This window comes from Mesocricetus auratus, unplaced genomic scaffold (assembly GCF_017639785.1).
Source record: "Mesocricetus auratus isolate SY011 unplaced genomic scaffold, BCM_Maur_2.0 Super-Scaffold_100009, whole genome shotgun sequence".
Lineage (NCBI taxonomy): Eukaryota > Metazoa > Chordata > Mammalia > Rodentia > Cricetidae > Mesocricetus > Mesocricetus auratus.
This window is the reverse complement of record NW_024429193.1, coordinates 8,682,515-8,701,145: the sequence shown is the minus strand read 5'-3', so window position 1 is coordinate 8,701,145 and position 18,631 is coordinate 8,682,515. Positions and strand designations below refer to the sequence as shown.

The window sequence follows — 18,631 nt, the reverse complement described above, 5'->3', positions numbered from 1 at the left end:
TTTTCCTACCCAGAGTCCTCCTGGACCCCTAGTCCCACCTATCTTGCTTCCCTATGGCCAACAGTGCTTTATTAACATATACACAGTACTTCCCTCATCAGGTATACCCATAATAGCCATTACCTCTGATAGGTAAAACTTCCTTTATTTCCTCAAACATTTTTTAACATCTCTGCCTTAGATTCAGATAACAATATATCATCCATATAGTGGTAAATTATACATTGCAGTAACTATTAAGATATTATTTCCAATGTTTTTTGCACAAAATACTGGCACAGGACGAGTTGTTTATCATTCCCTGTGGCAAGCCCTTAATTTAATATATCTTTGCTGGCTAAGAATTATTGTAATTAGGTACTGTGAAGACAAATTTTTCCTTATCCCTTTCTTGTAAAGGTATAGTGAAGAAACAATCTTTTAAATCAATAACTATAATAGGCCATTCTTTAGGTATCAGAGAAGCTAAGAGCATTCCAGGCTGTAGAGAACCCATCAGTTGAATTACTTTGTGGATGGCTCTCAGGTCTGTAAGCATTCTCCATCTTCCAGATTTCTTTTTAATTGCAAATACAGGAGAATTTAAAGGGCTGGTAGATTCTTTTTTTTTTTCTTTTTTTTTCTTTTTTTTTATTTTAAATAGCTTGTTTTACATGTCAATCCCAGTTCCCTCTCCCTCCCCTCCTCCCGCATTCCCCTTCCACCCTCCCTCCCACCCTATTGCCAAATCCTTCCACATAGGGGATGTCTAGAGTCTATCATTTTACTCTTGGTAGGGTCAAGGCACTCCCCTAAGAGTCCAGGCTGAGAGAGCATCTCTCTTTGTGCTATAGGCACATGAAGACAGATTGTATACCAGGGATAGACACTGATCCACAGCTCAGAGCCCCATAGGTTGTCCAGGCCTTCTCACTGACACTCACATTTGGGGGGGTCCAGATCAGTCCCATTCTGGCCTCCCCACTGTCGGTCTGGGGTCCAAGAGCACTCCCCTGTTCAGATCAGCTGTCTCTGCTGGTTTTGCCAGCCCATTCTTTGCCAATTTGCTCATCATTCCTCTCTCTCTGTCACTGGGTTCCTTGGGTTCAGTTCAGTGCTTAGTTGTGTGTTTGCCTCTGCTTCAATCAGTCCCAGGATGAAGGCTCCCGGATAGTTATAGACATCGATTCTTAGATATGCCTAGCATTTAGCTGTTCCTGAACCAGCTTTTCTAGAGTCTCTAGCTTCTCAGAGGTCATAGGCCATTGCCCACCCAGATAGGCTTATCAGTTAGCCCCTTTAATGGTAGGGATTTTGATTCCTCTGTTAGTTTGGTACTTGCATTCTGTTTTTGTACAGACTGGATAGTTGGTGTCTGTTTTCTATAGCTCCCTCCAATATTTTTAGTTGATGGTTTTTCAGTGACCATAATGGGCTAAACCATAGGGGATGACATAACGACCTTAGGTAGGTCATCGCTGACTCTAAAAGACACTGGTAATGTTAAATAACTTTCATTCTCTATGATTTGTACCTCTGCTTCTGGTGTATCTGCCTAGAGGTGTTCTGGGCCTGTTATCTATTTGCCATTGTTTCTTCGAGTGCTTGAATCTTCTAGACAGTATAAATTTCTAGGGACTTCATTGTTTCAGTCAATTTCTTGTTCTCTTAATTTATATATGATTCTAAAGATTTAATATTCTCATTCTTAGAGCTTATCTGAATGGCATGTAAATAGTCTTCTAAAAACAATGTTGTATCTGTTAGCTTGTCATTAGTCTCAGACATGGAAAAGTATATTTGCTGTTAGTATTTCAATCTTATGTTCCACATTGCGCATTCTGTTTGTTAAATCACCATTACTGTTTTCAATGTTCTGAATTCTTTCTTCTAAGCTCTCATTATCAGTCTGTAAAGTTTGTATGCTTTCTGTAAGTTCCTTATTCTTAGTTCTACTGTCTGGCCATTTATTTAAGGATATTGTATGGATTATGAAGCTAATATATTATCCAGGTAGGTTATAATCCTCTTTTAAAATCCATATAAGAAACCAAGAAGTTTTTCACTTCCTGTTTTGTAATATTATCTACCATTGCTAAGGGGAGTCAGTTTATCTTAAGTAGATTTCTAAAACATGGAGATTTGGGTCATTATTGACTCACAGGAAACCTTGTATGCAGGCAGGCAAATTGAGCAGAAGAAAAACTATTATGACTCAAAGCTTTGTGCTACTTTCCACAGTTGTGTGCCTGCAAATCCAAGGCACTCAAAAGGCACAGCAAAGTACTGGCTTTTCCCTGGACAGGCCACAGAAACTGTGCTTCCAGCCCAGCAGCCAGAGCAAAATCCAAGAACCACGGGCTGTACAGCCAGTCATGAGGCAGGTGCAGGGACCTACCCAAGTAAACATTGGGTGCCAATTGAAGGCAATGATGTAATTATATCACTGACCCAAGATAAATGATAAATGGCGTTTATTGGGGACAATACACAGAAAAATACAAAGAACCACCAGAGCATTTCCCTGTTCTTCCTCCTGGATCTGCCACAAAGGGGTGTGGTTGCAGTTTCAGGTCCACAGAGCAGATGCCTACATGTATCTGTTTCATGAAGAGCACTGAAGGGGCTAGACAGATGGCTCTCTGGTAAAGAAGTATACTGGTCTTCCAGAGGATGCAGGTTCAGTTCCCAGCACCTATGTGACAGTTCACATCCATCTGTAACTCCAGTCCCTCCTTCTAATTCCCATGCATGTGGTACAACAAGCATGCATGAATGCTCAATACTCATTTGCGTGAAAATCAAAAAAGAAGAATACTGAAAATAAGTTGAAGGGTATTTCAAAGAAAGTTTAGCTGGCATTTAGCCACAACTCAACAGGTTGTTGGAGACATCTCATGAACAGCACTGATAGACTAACTTAGTCATATACCTGCAAATGCTTTTTATGAACTAGTAATATTAGGGTGTAGAATGGCTCTTTATTTTATATCTAAGAAGATTAGACTTCATTTTATTTTAAATATCAATAATCATTTTTAACAACTATAGCAGGATGCTGCAAGTCAAACAGAGTTATAAAAGTGGTATGCCATTTCTGGCATTATAATTTCCATCGCCATTGTGTATGAAGAAATAGGAGAGTACACAAAGGAATGCTTAGCTAATAAATGAAAGCACATATTTCCTAGTCTTTGATATTATCAATTAAGAATGAAAGCTATAAGGAATATATTTGCTTTATAAGTTTAGGATTACACATATAAATATACAAGTTCCTTTCTGACTTCATCTACCTGTTGAAAAATTCACATGATGGGTTTTACTTTACTGATATCAAAGAGATGATTTGTACTTAACAGATAAAGGAAAGATAAGGAAAAATCTTAAACTTTCATTAGAGCTATACTTTTCTCTCATCAGAGAACCTCACAAACTCCCCTGTTGGGTCAGCATTGCCAGATAGTTAATTTCTCTGCTCAAACAGAATGTACAGACTTGCTGACATTACAATATCCTGTGTTTCAAGATCCTCAAGGATATTAATAAAATTCTCTTTCTTATGGGAACTTCAATTTTTCCCCTGGAAAGATAACAAATCGGTATTTGTTATCTCAAAATATTAAGGTAATTAGTGCTGGGTGAACTAAAAAGCCAAGTGCAGCATTTCCAGTGGTCCAGATACACACTCAACTTGGAGGATGCTTACTTAAACTTTTTTCAGCACTAAGGAAATTCTGATGTTTGCTGAATTGAAGTTGCAAGTCTGGGGAAAAGGGTTGTCTTGCAAGACTTCTTGAGCTTCATGTTACTTGGTTGTATTGAAAATACAATGGGCATGACCATTTTGTGCTTTCTTTGAACTTGGAGTTTCCTTAATATGAGTTGAAAGATATTGCAAGTACAGAGACCTTAAAAGGCACAGCCAAAGTTTCAAAATATTTATAAAATGTCTTTAGAGGATTCTTTTTGATATCCTTGCATGGCATTACTTGATCTTTGTTTTAAAGAAATAATCCTACCATTCATTAATATTTTCAAAGGAAGAAACCCCCATGGAATCCAAAATAATTAGTCCTAGGACTGCACAAGCTCAGAGAGTTCCAGGGCATGGTGGGCAATAGGCCTGGTATCTGTGGTGGTCGTTTAAGTGGATTGTTCAGTATCATTTTACATCCCCTTATTCTGAGTTATGCTGGTTCCTGTTTGCCTGGTCCTGACAAGATCTGAGCTATTGATAGTTTAAGGGGAGACTGACTTTGAAAATTATCTTTCTGATGTGCACAAAACAATCACACCAGGCACGAGCCAGCTCCTTGTGCATTCTGCTTCAGTGGTCTTAAGTCCATTTCTGAAACTCAGCCAGCTTCCACTGGTGTACTGTACAATGCTGTCAAGTCATCAGCTCAGTCAACAAGTTCGTGTGTGTGTGTGTGTGTGTGTGTGTGTGTGTGTGTGTGTGTGTGTGTGAATACATATGGTTCTTATAAACAACTCTCTGTGAAAAGACCATAGCATTATTTATTAAGTAATTGATAACAAAGTTTCAAGGGAACAGAAAATATGTTTTCTTCAATGATATGTAAGAAATGGTTAAAAACCAGCTTGGATGTGTGGAGAGGGGAGAAAAGCATTTGTGGATGGTTTTCTAAATTGAACATATGGTCTGAGCAGACATTTACAACAATGTCAGATCACATCCCGGTGTGTTCATTTCTGCAACACGATTCAAGAGCATCTGATTTTTAATGAATGGACTTTCTTCAAAAGCTTGACTGGGAAAGGTCTGCGGTTGCAAATCTGGTGATGTCCTTTGGGATTTTAAGTCCCTCTTTGATAATATTTTCACAGACTTTGGGTTTTATTTTGTATTTTCCTTCTTATTGCGTTTGAAGTAGAAAAAAGTATGAAAGGAAAGTTTAACAGGAAAAGTAATTTTTTTTTGCATTAGCTGGGGGATAGCTGTTCCCATCCAGGTGTAGGCAAGAGGTCAGACAGCACGGTCTTGGTGGGAGTTGTCCTGGAAGGTAGCAGTAGCTTTGGGTGGAGGATGGGAAATCAGAAAGGCTACAGGACTGGACTGAACTCCGGGATGAACATCATTAAATGGTGATGGGCAATGCCAGACGCTCCTTACCCCTTACTGAAACACTCCACATCTGAAATACCCAAACTTTATTTCTAGGCAGCAACAACAATAGCAATCTTGGCATGGTGGTGGACTGCCGTGAATTTGAGGCTGGCCTGGCCTAAACCAACATTAAGATCTAACTAATTAAGATCCTATATAAAAAATACCTAAAAAATAAATGCATAAATTTCAAAGTCGATATTTTTCCATAGGGAAGACAAAGCAAACGTTAAAAATATTTTATTAAAATCTAATTTTAGAAAACAAAAAAAATGCTTTCTAGAATGATGGAAAGTTTTGATGTATAAAATGCTTTTCATGCTGCCATACGGGCCTGGGTTTGAATCTCCACAAGCCGTGAAATACCTGCTGTGGGGGCGTTTTTCAGAAGTTCAACTGCTTTTACAAGGACATGGGCAATGTGAAGAGAAGTATCCCGTGAAGTTTGCAGGCCTGCTAGCTCAGGTATGAAGTAACAGTCAACAAATAGGTAATGGCATGGACAAGGTAGAAATGGATGGTTAATTTACAAGCTGTCCTTTTATTTTCCAATATGCTTGTAAGCACCCATGTGTGTGAGCCCATATCCTCTTCTCTCTCTCTCTCTCTCTCTCTCTCTCTCTCTCTCTCTCTCTCTCTCTCTCTCTTCAATTTTCTGAAACTCAGTATGTTTTATTTAAAGGTTATTAATTTTTGAATACTATCTTAATGTATTCTTTTAAGCACACATCTAGAACAATGAGTAAAATGAAATTAAGCAGTGGTAAAATCTTTATGTGAGTTCCCATAATGAGACAGGACACAAATATTAAATGACATATAAGAGAGGGCAAAATGCCTGAAACGGTGTTAAACCAGGAGTGTGTATGTGTGAAATATTTATTTAACCAATTTCATACACGAACAACCAAATGAGAAGATGGCAATAAATGGGATGGTGGGCTTGTCTGTTATTTTTTAGCACTAGCATAGAAATAAGTTTGAAATATGAGTTAGGCCGTGCTATGCTGTCTAAATATGGAGAAGTAGCAGATTTTATTGGCCTTTTTAAGACCGCTAAGTGGGGAAGAAAATCCATTACTATTTTCAATTAGTATAGATAATACACTTATTCTAGCAGGGACTCAGTTAATTGCTTTACATGGATTATTTAATTGTATTTTCATTAATATACCATTTTAGATTTAAGAAGAATACAGAGAAGGTTAGAGTCAATAAGCAATTTGTTTAAAGTCAGTAGCTAGTTAAATGGTAAAACAAGAACTTTACTCCACTACACTTCCCCACATCAAAGCTTTCCAGGAGATGACAAAAGTAGAATGGAGTAGTATGTCAAGTCTCTTTGATCTCTAGGGGGCACAAGAAATAGAAATTCGTGATTTCAAGGCTTTGGAACAGCAGAAGAATACTTCAGTGGTCCAACAGTGCATCCAGTAGAGATTGTTTGATATGGAGTAAGCAAAGACACAGAGAAGGATGAAGACAACCACAGCCTGATCTGCATGGCATCAGCAAAGTGTTAAAGACTTAATCATAGATAGAACAACATGGGCATCAACAAACAGGAAAAAAATTACCAAATAAACCAGCCTGATCTCAGAGCTCAGCTGTATCTCTTGAAGAGGAAATATTTGACAATGTTTAACACAGTGTTGCTCATTATTTTCCGGAACTGATGTATCTAAAGATGGGGTTGGGTAACATAGACTAGAACTAAAAAGACTGATCCCTTGGAGTTGTCCTTTTTTTTTTTTAATCACACAGTATTTTAAATCGTTCTCTTTTTTCTCTCTGTACTCTAAGTTCTGAGGAGGACTGTTCTACAAATGGGTTGTTTAGCATATAAAAAAGCAATTGCTCAAGTTATGCTTCCTTTTTTAATTTAAAATCAGTATGTTTATTTATTCATTTTACTGAAAATTCCATACATTATACCTATTTTGATCACATCCACATTCCAGATCCTTATGCCAATTCTTCCTCTATTTCTACCAACACTGTTCTCCTCCATTTTTACCCATACATTTTTAAAAATATCACAGTGTGGGCTACATGCATATTCGTGCTGCTCTATTTATAGGAACATCAGTAGACTTTCAGAGATTTCGTCCTTGAAGAAAACGAATTTTCCTTGTAGCTGAAAATTTCATCTTTGTCACATGGGCTGGAATGATGGACATTATAAAATTGAACATGTCTTCAGTTAGTAACATAGGAAGTTTCATAAATATAATGGAAGCAATGAGAAAATGATAACAATAACTGTTAACAAGGTTTTATTTAGAAGACTGTAATATTCTCAGCCCTTTTGATTGTTTATTTGTTGAATTGAATACAAGCTCATTTTTCCAGAGGTGAATCCCCTACCCAGAAAGTAAGAAAAGTCAGCTGCTCTTTCCAATATTGCATAAATGCATAGTAATACTTTGTATATGTGCTTAAATTTTAACAATATAATCAAAATAAAAATACTCAACCATTTTACGAGTCCATTTAAACAAATTTGTCCAGTTTAAATCAAACAGTATTTTTAAATGTTTTGTATATATGATAAAAATATAATATATAAGTTGCATTGGGAGAAAAATAATGATGTAGATACTGATATACATCCCATCTGTCCTAAGAAGCATAGCTACTAGCTAAGATTAAATTTCCTTGCCTAAAGATCTTCATACCCTGTTTAGAGTGGCAGGCTCTATTTCATATGTCATCAGTTTCCAGTATATTAATTAAAAACCATGTAGAAAATTGGAGAAATTGTACTTAACAACTAAATAAGCATTTAAGTTAATCTATTAATACCTCAGATTGTATCAGTCGTAGGAATTAATATGAAACAAGTCTAAATGACACAGTGAAGGATGACTAGTACATTCACCAAATGTTCTATGATATGTTTCAGTCTTCAAACACTCAAACATGCATTATACTACTGGAGAAACAGCTCTGACTGAGTAGAGAAAAAGAAAACAAGTGTGACTTAATATTTTTGACTATATTTGTGTTATGTTTGATTAAACTGGACCATTGATTGTTTATGTTTTATTTTCCCACTTGGGAAGGATTTGAAGCATGAGGAGTTAAAAGATGTCACTCAAGGATTATCTCCCAAATGTAGCCAGCCTGTTAAACATCACCCTTTAGATCAGGTAATCTTCTTTTCCTCTTTTCTGCAAAATAATAATAAATAAATAAAGCAAATGTTTCAGAGATAATCCCTGATTCTTGCTAAGGCAGTTTAATTTAAAACCATAAGATGGTATAGATAATTTCATAAAATGTTTTATGAAGACTGATTTTAAAATGGTTCATTTTCTATGAAAATGTTTATGGATTTTTAATAGATGGTCTCTGGTGAGTCATTTTTCCTGAGTCTATTACTTTTTATGCTTTCTGGCAGTAAGCTGTCATTTTCATTCAGTGTGAATTTTTGAAGAAGTAATAACCAAAGCTGACACCTCCGGAAACTTACCCACTTGTTACAATTAAGCTGATTGTCAGCCCATATTGTTCATGTGGCAAGAGAACTCGTTAGTTAATGGCGAGTAGTATTTGATCCTGCCTACACAGATGTAGCTTTCTTGCAACATGCATCATTCCCATACATTTCTCTTGTTTTTGGTTTTTTTTCCACAGTCTTCTTAATCTTTTCTGGGAAAGTATCTCATAAACAATACAGTTTATAATACTAATAGTACTAATAGTACAGTACTAATCAAAGTAAATGTCAAAATTTGAGGCAGGAACAAGTAATAAGAATCATAAGTGTGTCCAGTCCACCATTTGAATCCTTATCAGAGTCATGTAAATAATAAGTAGGGTCATGGCTCCCCCTTTTCAGATTATAGACTAGCTTGATTAATTCTATGTGTTTTTTTGGTCTCCTTCATTAGTATCTCATTGAATCATTATTTCTTTTCACCTATTATTTTTGTTTTGAATTGCTTCCTAGCACTTCAAGATGAATCATTAGATGATCTATTTGAGATTTTTCTGGTTTTTAATGTGGGCATCTCTAGTTCTTAGTTGTTCTAGAACTCTTGAAACTGTATGCCCAAGGTCTGCTAAATTTGGCTGTCATTCCCCTGAATTCTAGACTTCTGTTTTCATTTTCTCTGATTAATTCTTTATCTAACATTCATTCAAAGTATGTTCTCTGTTTTTTAAAGGTATTTGTGCAGATTTTGTGGTTCACTTATTATTGTTTTCTGATATAAACTGTTAAAATACAATGAATTTCATTTTTTTATTTTTTAAAACTTTCTTTGTCTTTTGATGTGATTGGTTTGAAAGAAGGGCCTATGTGATGGTGAGAGAAGAATGTATGCTTCGTATCCTTTGTTTCAAAAGTTCTGTAAACACACCCAGAAAATCTAATTTATTTGTGATATAAGTCAGCTCCTAATTTGTCCAGCTAATTTTTGGTCTGGAAGACCTGTCTTAAAGTGTGAGTGGAGTACTGATGCCCAAAAGATTATTGTATCAGAACCTATCTGACTTTTTAATGCCATTTGATATTTAGTCTGTAAAATCTGCAACCCTAATATGTGGTTAAAAACAATAATTATTTCTCCAACTCCATACTCTTATTAATTTGTGATGGCACTTTTTGTCTCTTCTGGCTGACTTGAACTCTATATCTCCTTTATCAAACACAAGCATAGCTATGAAGGTTTATTTATGGCCTCTGTTTGGTACTCAGAAAACTGGAGAAAACAGATAGTCATACTTGATTTTTCACTGTCCACAGACAGTATTCAGAGTGATTCTTATAATTAGTTCATATCTGTAGTTATGATAGCTTTTCATTCATTTTAAATATATCATATGATAAGAACAAAACATTATCTTTAAACATTATCTTGACTGTTTTTATTCCCTGTTAATGTTGAAGAAAAGTAGTTATTTGTTTTATCGATATTACATGAACTTACAGATGTACTTTAGGGAAGCTTACAATCTTACTACTTGTCAGATTTGCATGCAGTAATTTTAGTTTGTTTTCTGCTACTCATTTATTGTCATATATTGCAGTAATCCCTGATCATTTGTTCTTTCTAATTTATAGGGAAATTCAGTCATCAACCAAATGAACATTTAATTAGCTGTTTTGTTAAGTTAGAATTCTGTCAGAGTTAATATTAATTAACAACATATTTCTGATTACCAAGGTGATATTTACTAATTAAAGCAAATTTGTATTAACAGGGAAAACAGTAAGAAAGAAAATACCTATTGTAAGTATTTTCTTATTCTCATTATAGATTTATATTATGGGCATTTCTATTTACGATAAAATTAGCAATGTATTGTATATGGGTATACATTTTCACTTTTAATTCCAAAAATTTAAACTGACCAATATATCATCATAAACATATAAAATTAGTATTTTATTCATTTTCTTTTATATTGGCTGGCTGTCTTTAATCCTGCCTTATTATAAATATCATTCTTCTCAGAATCTGGTATAATTAACCTCACTATCTCTGCAGAAATCCTTGGGACAGAAGTCAGGAAAGTCTGGTTTGCTGTCTGCTTTTGTGGCTACTACTTTATGAGATCATCACAATAGTCAATTTTTATGTTTTACCTAAGGCAGTTTATATGCTACAATAGCAGAGTTGGAGTGCTGAGAAAGGATCTAAGAGGCATGCAGGCCCAGCATCTCACAGAGTGAGTGAGATGCTGACTTCTACCTTAGAGTGAAACCCAGGACTTGAACTTTCTTGGTAATGCTGTATGCATGATTCTGTAAATACTAACACAGTATAGGTTTTCTAGTGACGTTCTGACATTTATGAAACTTTGTCTGAGTATATTGTAGGAGTACATGTCTCAAGCACAATTACCAAGATCAAATACAAAATTTAAGATTTGTGCTGAGCATTTTTACTCTGTTTCCCCAAAAGGATTTAAAAACAATGAAAATACGATTTATTCACACACTGAAAAAGAACTAATATTCATTTTCTTTGAGCGATCTCTCAGTGTTCTTAAGTCACAACTCTGCCATTGGCATGTTTCTCACAGGTGTGTTCTCCTTAAGAATTCTATAGAGTCAGGTGATGGAGGCAGAACAGGACAGTAGCCAAGGTGACGAAGATTAATGAGAAAGGTAAGACAGGTTTGGCGCCACCCCTCCCCTGAATCCAAAGGCAGGTCCACTGATATATCCCCATAAACACCAGGAATCTTTCTCCTTTACTGCCTGCAGGGATATATTCAATCCTCACTCATCCTGTGCCTTTACCTTCAGTAGTGTGTACATCATCAACTCTACAAAATGATAAAGATTTATTTATTATTTTATGTCTTTCATAGCTGTGTCAATGACTCCCAAATGTACATAGTAATACAAATTCTATTTTATTTACTGACAAACAAAACAACTAAATGATAGGAAGTCATATTTTTCCTTCTTTAGAAGAGCAACTAGTACATTCTAGCAACAAAATTGTTGAGAAAATGTTCATGTAATATTATTACCACTAATAACAAAACATGCATGCTTTCTATATTTTTCTCTTTATATGTCCTTTAGGTGTATAGATCCTTTACAGGCCATGGGCTATTATTGGTATCTTCATTTTACACATTACAGAAGGTGAATGCTTACACTGAGTTTGTGGTTTTGTCATGAAATGAAATAAATCTTTACTCCAACTTACCCACTTCAGCCATCATGTTTTTTCATGAAAGTACTTCTTAGAATCTCAAGGCTTTTTCTGTGGAGAGATGATGCATTTCTCTGAATCTGAAGGGTGATGGAAAAGTGGAATTAAGGTTTATTGAAGATCAGATACTTCCAGGAACTTTTCCCTTTACTGTAACCCATGTCTTACCTGGAATACAGAAGAGGAAAACATTATTCATTGTACTTGTGTTTCCTTTGCTAAAGTCACAGTGCTATTCATCAATGGAGCTGTGCCCTGATTGGGGCAGTTTTGCATACCTCAGCCTTTAGATTTACTTCTGTGTTTCAAAGATCTGAATTGGGTGTCTTCTGGCATCTAAGCCAGAACCCTTTAGAAGGGTGTTCTCTATTTCTTAGGGCCCATTATACATCAGCATATGGAATGAAACCATTAGGAAATATTGTAAGTTCAATTTCACTAATTTGAACTTTGTAAGTTTATAAAAGTTTTTCCATTGTTGTCTTTGCATTGGGATTTATGAGACACCACACATTTATTATCCTTTCTCCTGAAAGAAAATCAATCATAAGTAGTCTTTCACAATAGGGATAATTCTGGAAAAACAGAAACAGCTCTTTGAGTCTGGCTGCTACAGTTCCTCAAGAAAACTACAAGGCTTAGCCTCAGTACTATGCTCTTCATGGCTGAGGCTGAGACAGACAGCTTCAATCTCATCCACAATGAACTGATGAAGTTTCATGAAAATATACTTACACTACTTTTCAAATACCCTCAAATGAATAAATTACTATTTGTAGCAAAATATATTGTAAATAATTAAAATAGATGAAGCCAGATATTTTCATATCTCATAATTTAAACTCTTTCCCTTCAAAAACCTGTCTGTAAGAATTTAAGCATTACCACATATGACATTTAAGTGGAAACAATATTCTCTTCATTTATGGAACAGTTCTCTTTTTCCAAACTTTAGTAATTCATCTAGGTAAGGGGGAAGAGAGATATTAACTTGTTTTTAGTTCAACAAAATCAATCTGTCTTTCCTGCTTTGCATGTGAGCCAACTGTCACTAACTCTGGCATTGGCAGTGCCAAAGGCAGATCCTCACCATGGCAATCCTTTTCTGTGTCCATGTGGCAATGCTGTTCAACTCTACATGTTTGTGGGATGATTTCAGCATGTCATGAGGTTCTCTGAGAGATGACCTTATAGGGAGCTGAAAGAGAAAAGGGTGGACAGCCATTTTGAATTGTACACTCACAGGCACTCAAGCATTTCTTCAGCAGCTACAGGGAAGGGATTTTGCACAATCATTTGAAGTCTCTAATCAAATGACTTTATGTTGCACACAAAGATTGTACTGACCTATCATGGTAACCAGTCAGAAGGTATTTTGGAAGACTACATGCCAACACTGTGATCTAAGACTCTTGATAATTGTTAAGCCAGAAGTTCCTCTTCCTCCTTTAGATTTGTAGGATTTAACCACCACCCCTCAATTCTCAGTCTAAGATTCTCATTCTCTTTTTCCTGCTTGCCAACCCCAAACTTCAGAACAGTTAAGGAATCTCTGTGGCTCTGTAAGCCTATCCCTTGGAAGTAAATTCAAATGCAGGAAGAAAAGTCTTTCATTTATTTTACTGACATTGTTTCATTGTTAAAGAAGCAATGAGAGAAAACACATTGTCAAAATTGTCTTCATCTTTTCAGTAGTATTTGGTGTCTGTATGAGGAAAATGGGCCAAAGTCAACATTCACTCTAATAGCAGCAGGTGCCTGGTAATTTTCCAAAACCATTCAAGTTCAGTATCCATAATGAAACAATCCCTGGATTTCTAGAAACTAGTACTGAGTTCAAATACAACAACCTGGTTTTGATGGCTAATGATGATATTGCTAATAAGCAGAAATTTAAAAAATATTGATTTATATTGTCTATGGGATGATGTTACTATAAGTTCATAGAGGGAAATAAGTACAGAAAACATGGCTTTATACTTTAACTAAACAAAATTATATTATCATTTCTGTATTTATAAGTCAGAAAACTTTTTATTCTTATACACTTAGCTGCTTCCTTTCTTTTAAATGTTACCTACAAAGAAACAAATAGGACTATAAAATCATTTTCCTAAAGAACTGGATAATTCAATGAATAAATAAAGTTGAATTTATGTGATAGAAGTAATTTTCTGAAAGTACCGATAGATGCTGTATTCATTCAGATGACAACAAAATCTAAGTGTCCCTAGTGTTTACTAGGAAGTTTACATTTGTTGACACTAAGTGCAACAGAAAAGTTGATATATGCTGGAGCAAATGCCCTATTTATGCCATTTTATCCTATGATAATAATTTCTGATTATCATGATGTCGTATGGATCATTTTTAGTATCCAAAATTTACCTGGGACCATGGCATAGTACCCATGACATGTAGTGGTCAGAATTTATAAAGTTTTCTATGTAGTAAAAGCTAAAACTTACTTCAAAAACACAATTTCAGGACAGAGAGCTCTTCATTGATGACAGTCCTTGTGTCTTCCAGCATTTTATCTCAAATGAATCACCCCAGGGTAGTACATACTTGACATGATCATTCTCATTCCCAGAACTCTACAGCTTGGGGTTTAGTCATCTGGGTCTTAGTCACTATACAGTCAATGCGAATCTGTCTCTAATGTTTCTGATTTTTACTGTTGCACTAGAGCAGATTTTGGCAAACTATGGCTCATGGGTTAAATTCACGTCACTTCCATAATTTATGAATAAAGTTTCATTGGAAAGCAGCCATTTGCATCATATATTTTATCTGGCTACATTTGCACTGGAGGCTTTAGTGTTTAGTCATTTTGAGGGAATTCTTCTGACCTGTGTGGTTGGCACAATCCTTAAAGCTCCCATGGGATTCTCTGATTTTCTGTTCTAATTCCCCAGATTGAACATTGACCCTCTCTGGCTCACACTGCTGTCCAGCTTCAACTGACCATTCCTGTAGCTTTCCCCTAACACAGTGCTTTTTTTTTTTACAGAAATCAGACAAAACATTCTCCTAATCAACTTCCTGAGTGAAATTAATCACGTCTACGGCTCACTAGTATAATCACATATCTTTGGGAGTTTAGCTATTTCATTAGCAAATATCCCATGAGTTCCTGACTGTCATAGGCCATCAACTGTACGTGGGTGAATGTTGCTTTGCTCTTCTGGGTCATTTTCTTCTGTTTTGTTTTGTTTTTACAATGTCCTATGTCTATGAATTGTTTTACTGACTAAGGAAGGAAGGGCTACGTGTCAGGGTGTCATTTTTCTATTTTCCTAACAAATTCTATTGTTAAGCTATGATTATTAACCTGTGTGCTGTGATGTCATGGAACATATACATGGTAAGGTTCTGCTGCTGAAATACATGAACATGCCCATTCTTTCCATGTACCACTTTCCTGGGGAAATGTACTTCAGAATAAAACACTAACATCTTTATTCTGTAAATTAGATATTTTACTTCTTTCTACATATTGTATAATTAGTATCCTGAGCCCATCACCCTCCTACCAAGCCATAGTGAGAAATAAACCACACAAGAAAAAAAACATGCAGCACACATGGAATTAAACTAAAATTTCAAATTAGAGATAAAAACAATGTCATGGTTTTATTACATTTTTATGTCTCTGTCTCTCTGCAGCCAGAAAAGCAGCTACAGCTAATGCATTAGGTAAATATATCATTTTGATACTTTAGAAATATTAATGTAGGTGTTGCAATATAGATTTCATCAATTTCTGATGTTTTTTCCTTGCAGGTTGAACACATTTTATACATAAAAAATAAAACCACTCACTTACATGTTGCCTAATCATCTCCGGGATATCTCTCTGATGCTCTCAACTGCAATTGAATATTTCATATGTGAATTAATTTCTTTAAATGGAATAAGGTATTCTAAGTTTATCAAAGACTCAAATTAAATGCCTGTCACAAGTGGTAGAAGTGGGATAGTCCAAAATATCTCAGGACCTGAAATTTGTCTTCATAACTCTGAACCAGTTGTCAGACATGAACTCTAATTCTTGTTTGAATGAATGAAGTTCTTGGGATCCTACAATGGCTTCAAAACTAATAATTTATGGAAGATGACAGGATTAGTTTAGTGATTTTTAACAATGGTAAAAATATCATTTATTGTTTTGAAGTTTTTCAAGTATAATATTAAACAATTTTAAATACCTGAAATATGACAAACATGCCATGTAATCTGATGCTTACATTCATTTAACTTGTATAGAAGATAGAGCATTGGATTAAACTCAACCACATATAACAACCAAAAGTATTTAGACACATTTCACCATCTTTAGCTTCAACAGAAGCTTATACATGAATCTTTTTCTTCCTTCTTTCCTTGTTTCATTCTTTCTTTCTTTCTTTCTTTCTTTCTTCATTCCTTTTCTTGGTTCTCTCTCTTTCTTACTCTTTCTTTCCTTTCTTTCTTTCATTTTCTGTCCTATGTGTCTGTTTTCCTCCTTCCTTCTTTTCTTCCTTACTCCCTTCCTCTCTCCCTCCCTCCATCGCTCCCTCCATCCCTTCCTTTCTTCCTTCGTTCGTTCCTTCCTTCCTTCCTTCCTTCCTTCCTGGCTTTCTTTCTTTCTTGTTTTGTTATATTTTTCAGCATCTATGCTTGCCAAGAAAGATTTAGAGTAACAGTAGAAATGGGTGATTTGAATAAAATCTACCTTACTATACTAACAAAAAATTTGGTTTCCACAAACATTTTATTTAGTTACCTTCTTAATTGATTTCAACTAAAGTTTGATATAAAAGAATTTAAAGATATTTACTTTGCCAAAATGAAGAAAAGTTGATAAATATAAATGATTTACCTTTAACATTATTTCCACAATCTACTGCCGCCAAAAGAATTCAATTCTCATACCTGTCATAAAATATTCCTTAGATAACAGTAAGTTTACCTTAGAAGTACCATTTTAATCAACACTCTGAATTTCCACATGCTTGCTGTCATTGCTGACAAAAATTTAAACATCTTAATAAGCAATTGTGTATTTTAGTAAAGATTTAAAACAATGTATTATATGAGTGGGATAAATTCTTAATAAAGTTTGAATACATTTTTTCTCTTGTATAGAAGCATGTTCTTCACTTTTAGGAAATGGCCACAGCCATTTGTATATTACCATATAACACTGTTAATGTTGTCTTCTTTACAGTGGTTCAAAAGTATTAATTTGTGAAGGTACATAAGAAGATCTCAGTGCTGAAAAGTGAAGTTTATACTCACATCTAAGGATGCTGACGTTAGGAACTACAGTTGGGAAAGAGTATATATCTCCTGTCATTTTGTGTCTGGGTTACTTCTGCCAGTATAAAGTTTTCAGGGTTTATATGCTCATCTTCAGATTTCATGATTTCAAGTTTCACAGCTGGGTAATATTCATTCTGTATGTGTATCACATTTACATTTTCCATTCACCTATTGAAGGCATTTACTTTGCTTCCTACCCTTGGCTGTTGTGACAAGAGCAGCAAAGAACACAGCTGAGCAATTATCTGTGGAGTAAAATGGTGAATCTTTTTGCCACATGCCAAGAAGTGGTACAGCTAAGTCATATACTAGATTTATTTTCAAGTTTTTTTGAGGATTCTCCATACCAGTTTCCAGAGTGGCTGCATAAATTTGCATTCCCCACAACCGTGAATGGATTTTCCTCTTTCTCCACAACCACACCCACGTTTATTGTCAGCTGTTTTGTCCTTCTTTGCTATTCTGTCTGGAGTAAGATGCAATATCAGAATCATTTTATTTGAATGTGTGTTTTTATACTTGCTAAGGATATGAAAGGAATAGATTTTATGTATTTCTATGTCATTTTAAATTATTTCATTGAATACTCTCTATTGAGATACTTGTCATATTTCATTTTTGGGTCGTTTCCTCAGCTATTTGTATATTCTAGATGTTAATTCTCTGTCAGAAGTATTTGTGGCAAAGGTTTTTCCCCAATCCTGTGGGTTTCCAAGATATGCATATATAACTGTAGACACCAGGAAAATATAAAGTGATAATAGGTGTGTGTGTAGGGTATAATCTTCTGGCATAAATAGCATTGCAAATATGATATGAAGTTGCAAACCCTAGATAATAAGGGGCTCTATTCAAGGAGGCAAGATTAAGTTCAAATGTCAGGACAAGGATGAGAAGGAAAAAATATCCCCACTCTTGTTTGACAAAGTCTGAAGAGTTTATATTCATCTAAAATTATATAAAACACACTATTTTATACGGAATACACACAAACACAGAGAGACAGGCACACACACAAACTCACACACACACACACACACACACACACACACACACACACACACCCGACTTGAGTTGACAAGACTCCTCTGGAGAACAGTAAATTAGCAAAATATCCAGCATCAAGCACAAGAAACCTTTTAAATAGTTGGTCAGGGTCATTCAAGTGAGTACCCAATTAAGTGAGTCCTTGGCTGCTGCTCAAGCATTACAGTTGAACCCTGTTGCTGAAGATTTCAAATATTTGGGACAAAGGAGTCAAATGGTTCAAGCTGTATTGACCAGACAGTCAGTCTCATTTCAGCAGTCTAACTTCTGAATGGCTCCAGAAAATACTAATCAAGGAGCCAAAGGAGGGAAGCAAGTAAACAGTCCTATCCAGTTGTAATTCCTATGAACAGCAATATTTTGCAGCATGGCAAAATGTACCCAAGCTATCTAACTAGACTGGATTCCAGTACAACATACCTGGTACTAAAATCCTAATCATCTTCTCTGGACTAGTGAGGTCATGGACTCTGGAAAGCAATCTCTA

At 35.4% G+C, this 18,631-nt stretch overlaps 1 long non-coding RNA gene across 1 annotated transcript; it reads left to right on the top strand.

The window, feature by feature from the left end:
* Window positions 1-1,884: 1,884 nt before the first annotated feature.
* LOC121142243 lies at window positions 1,885-15,491 on the top strand. Its single transcript, XR_005879227.1, has 5 exons — window positions 1,885-1,992; window positions 8,176-8,262; window positions 10,322-10,350; window positions 11,147-11,231; window positions 15,460-15,491. It is a non-coding gene; the product is annotated as an uncharacterized LOC121142243 (long non-coding RNA).
* The last annotated feature ends 3,140 nt before the right edge of the window (window positions 15,492-18,631 follow it).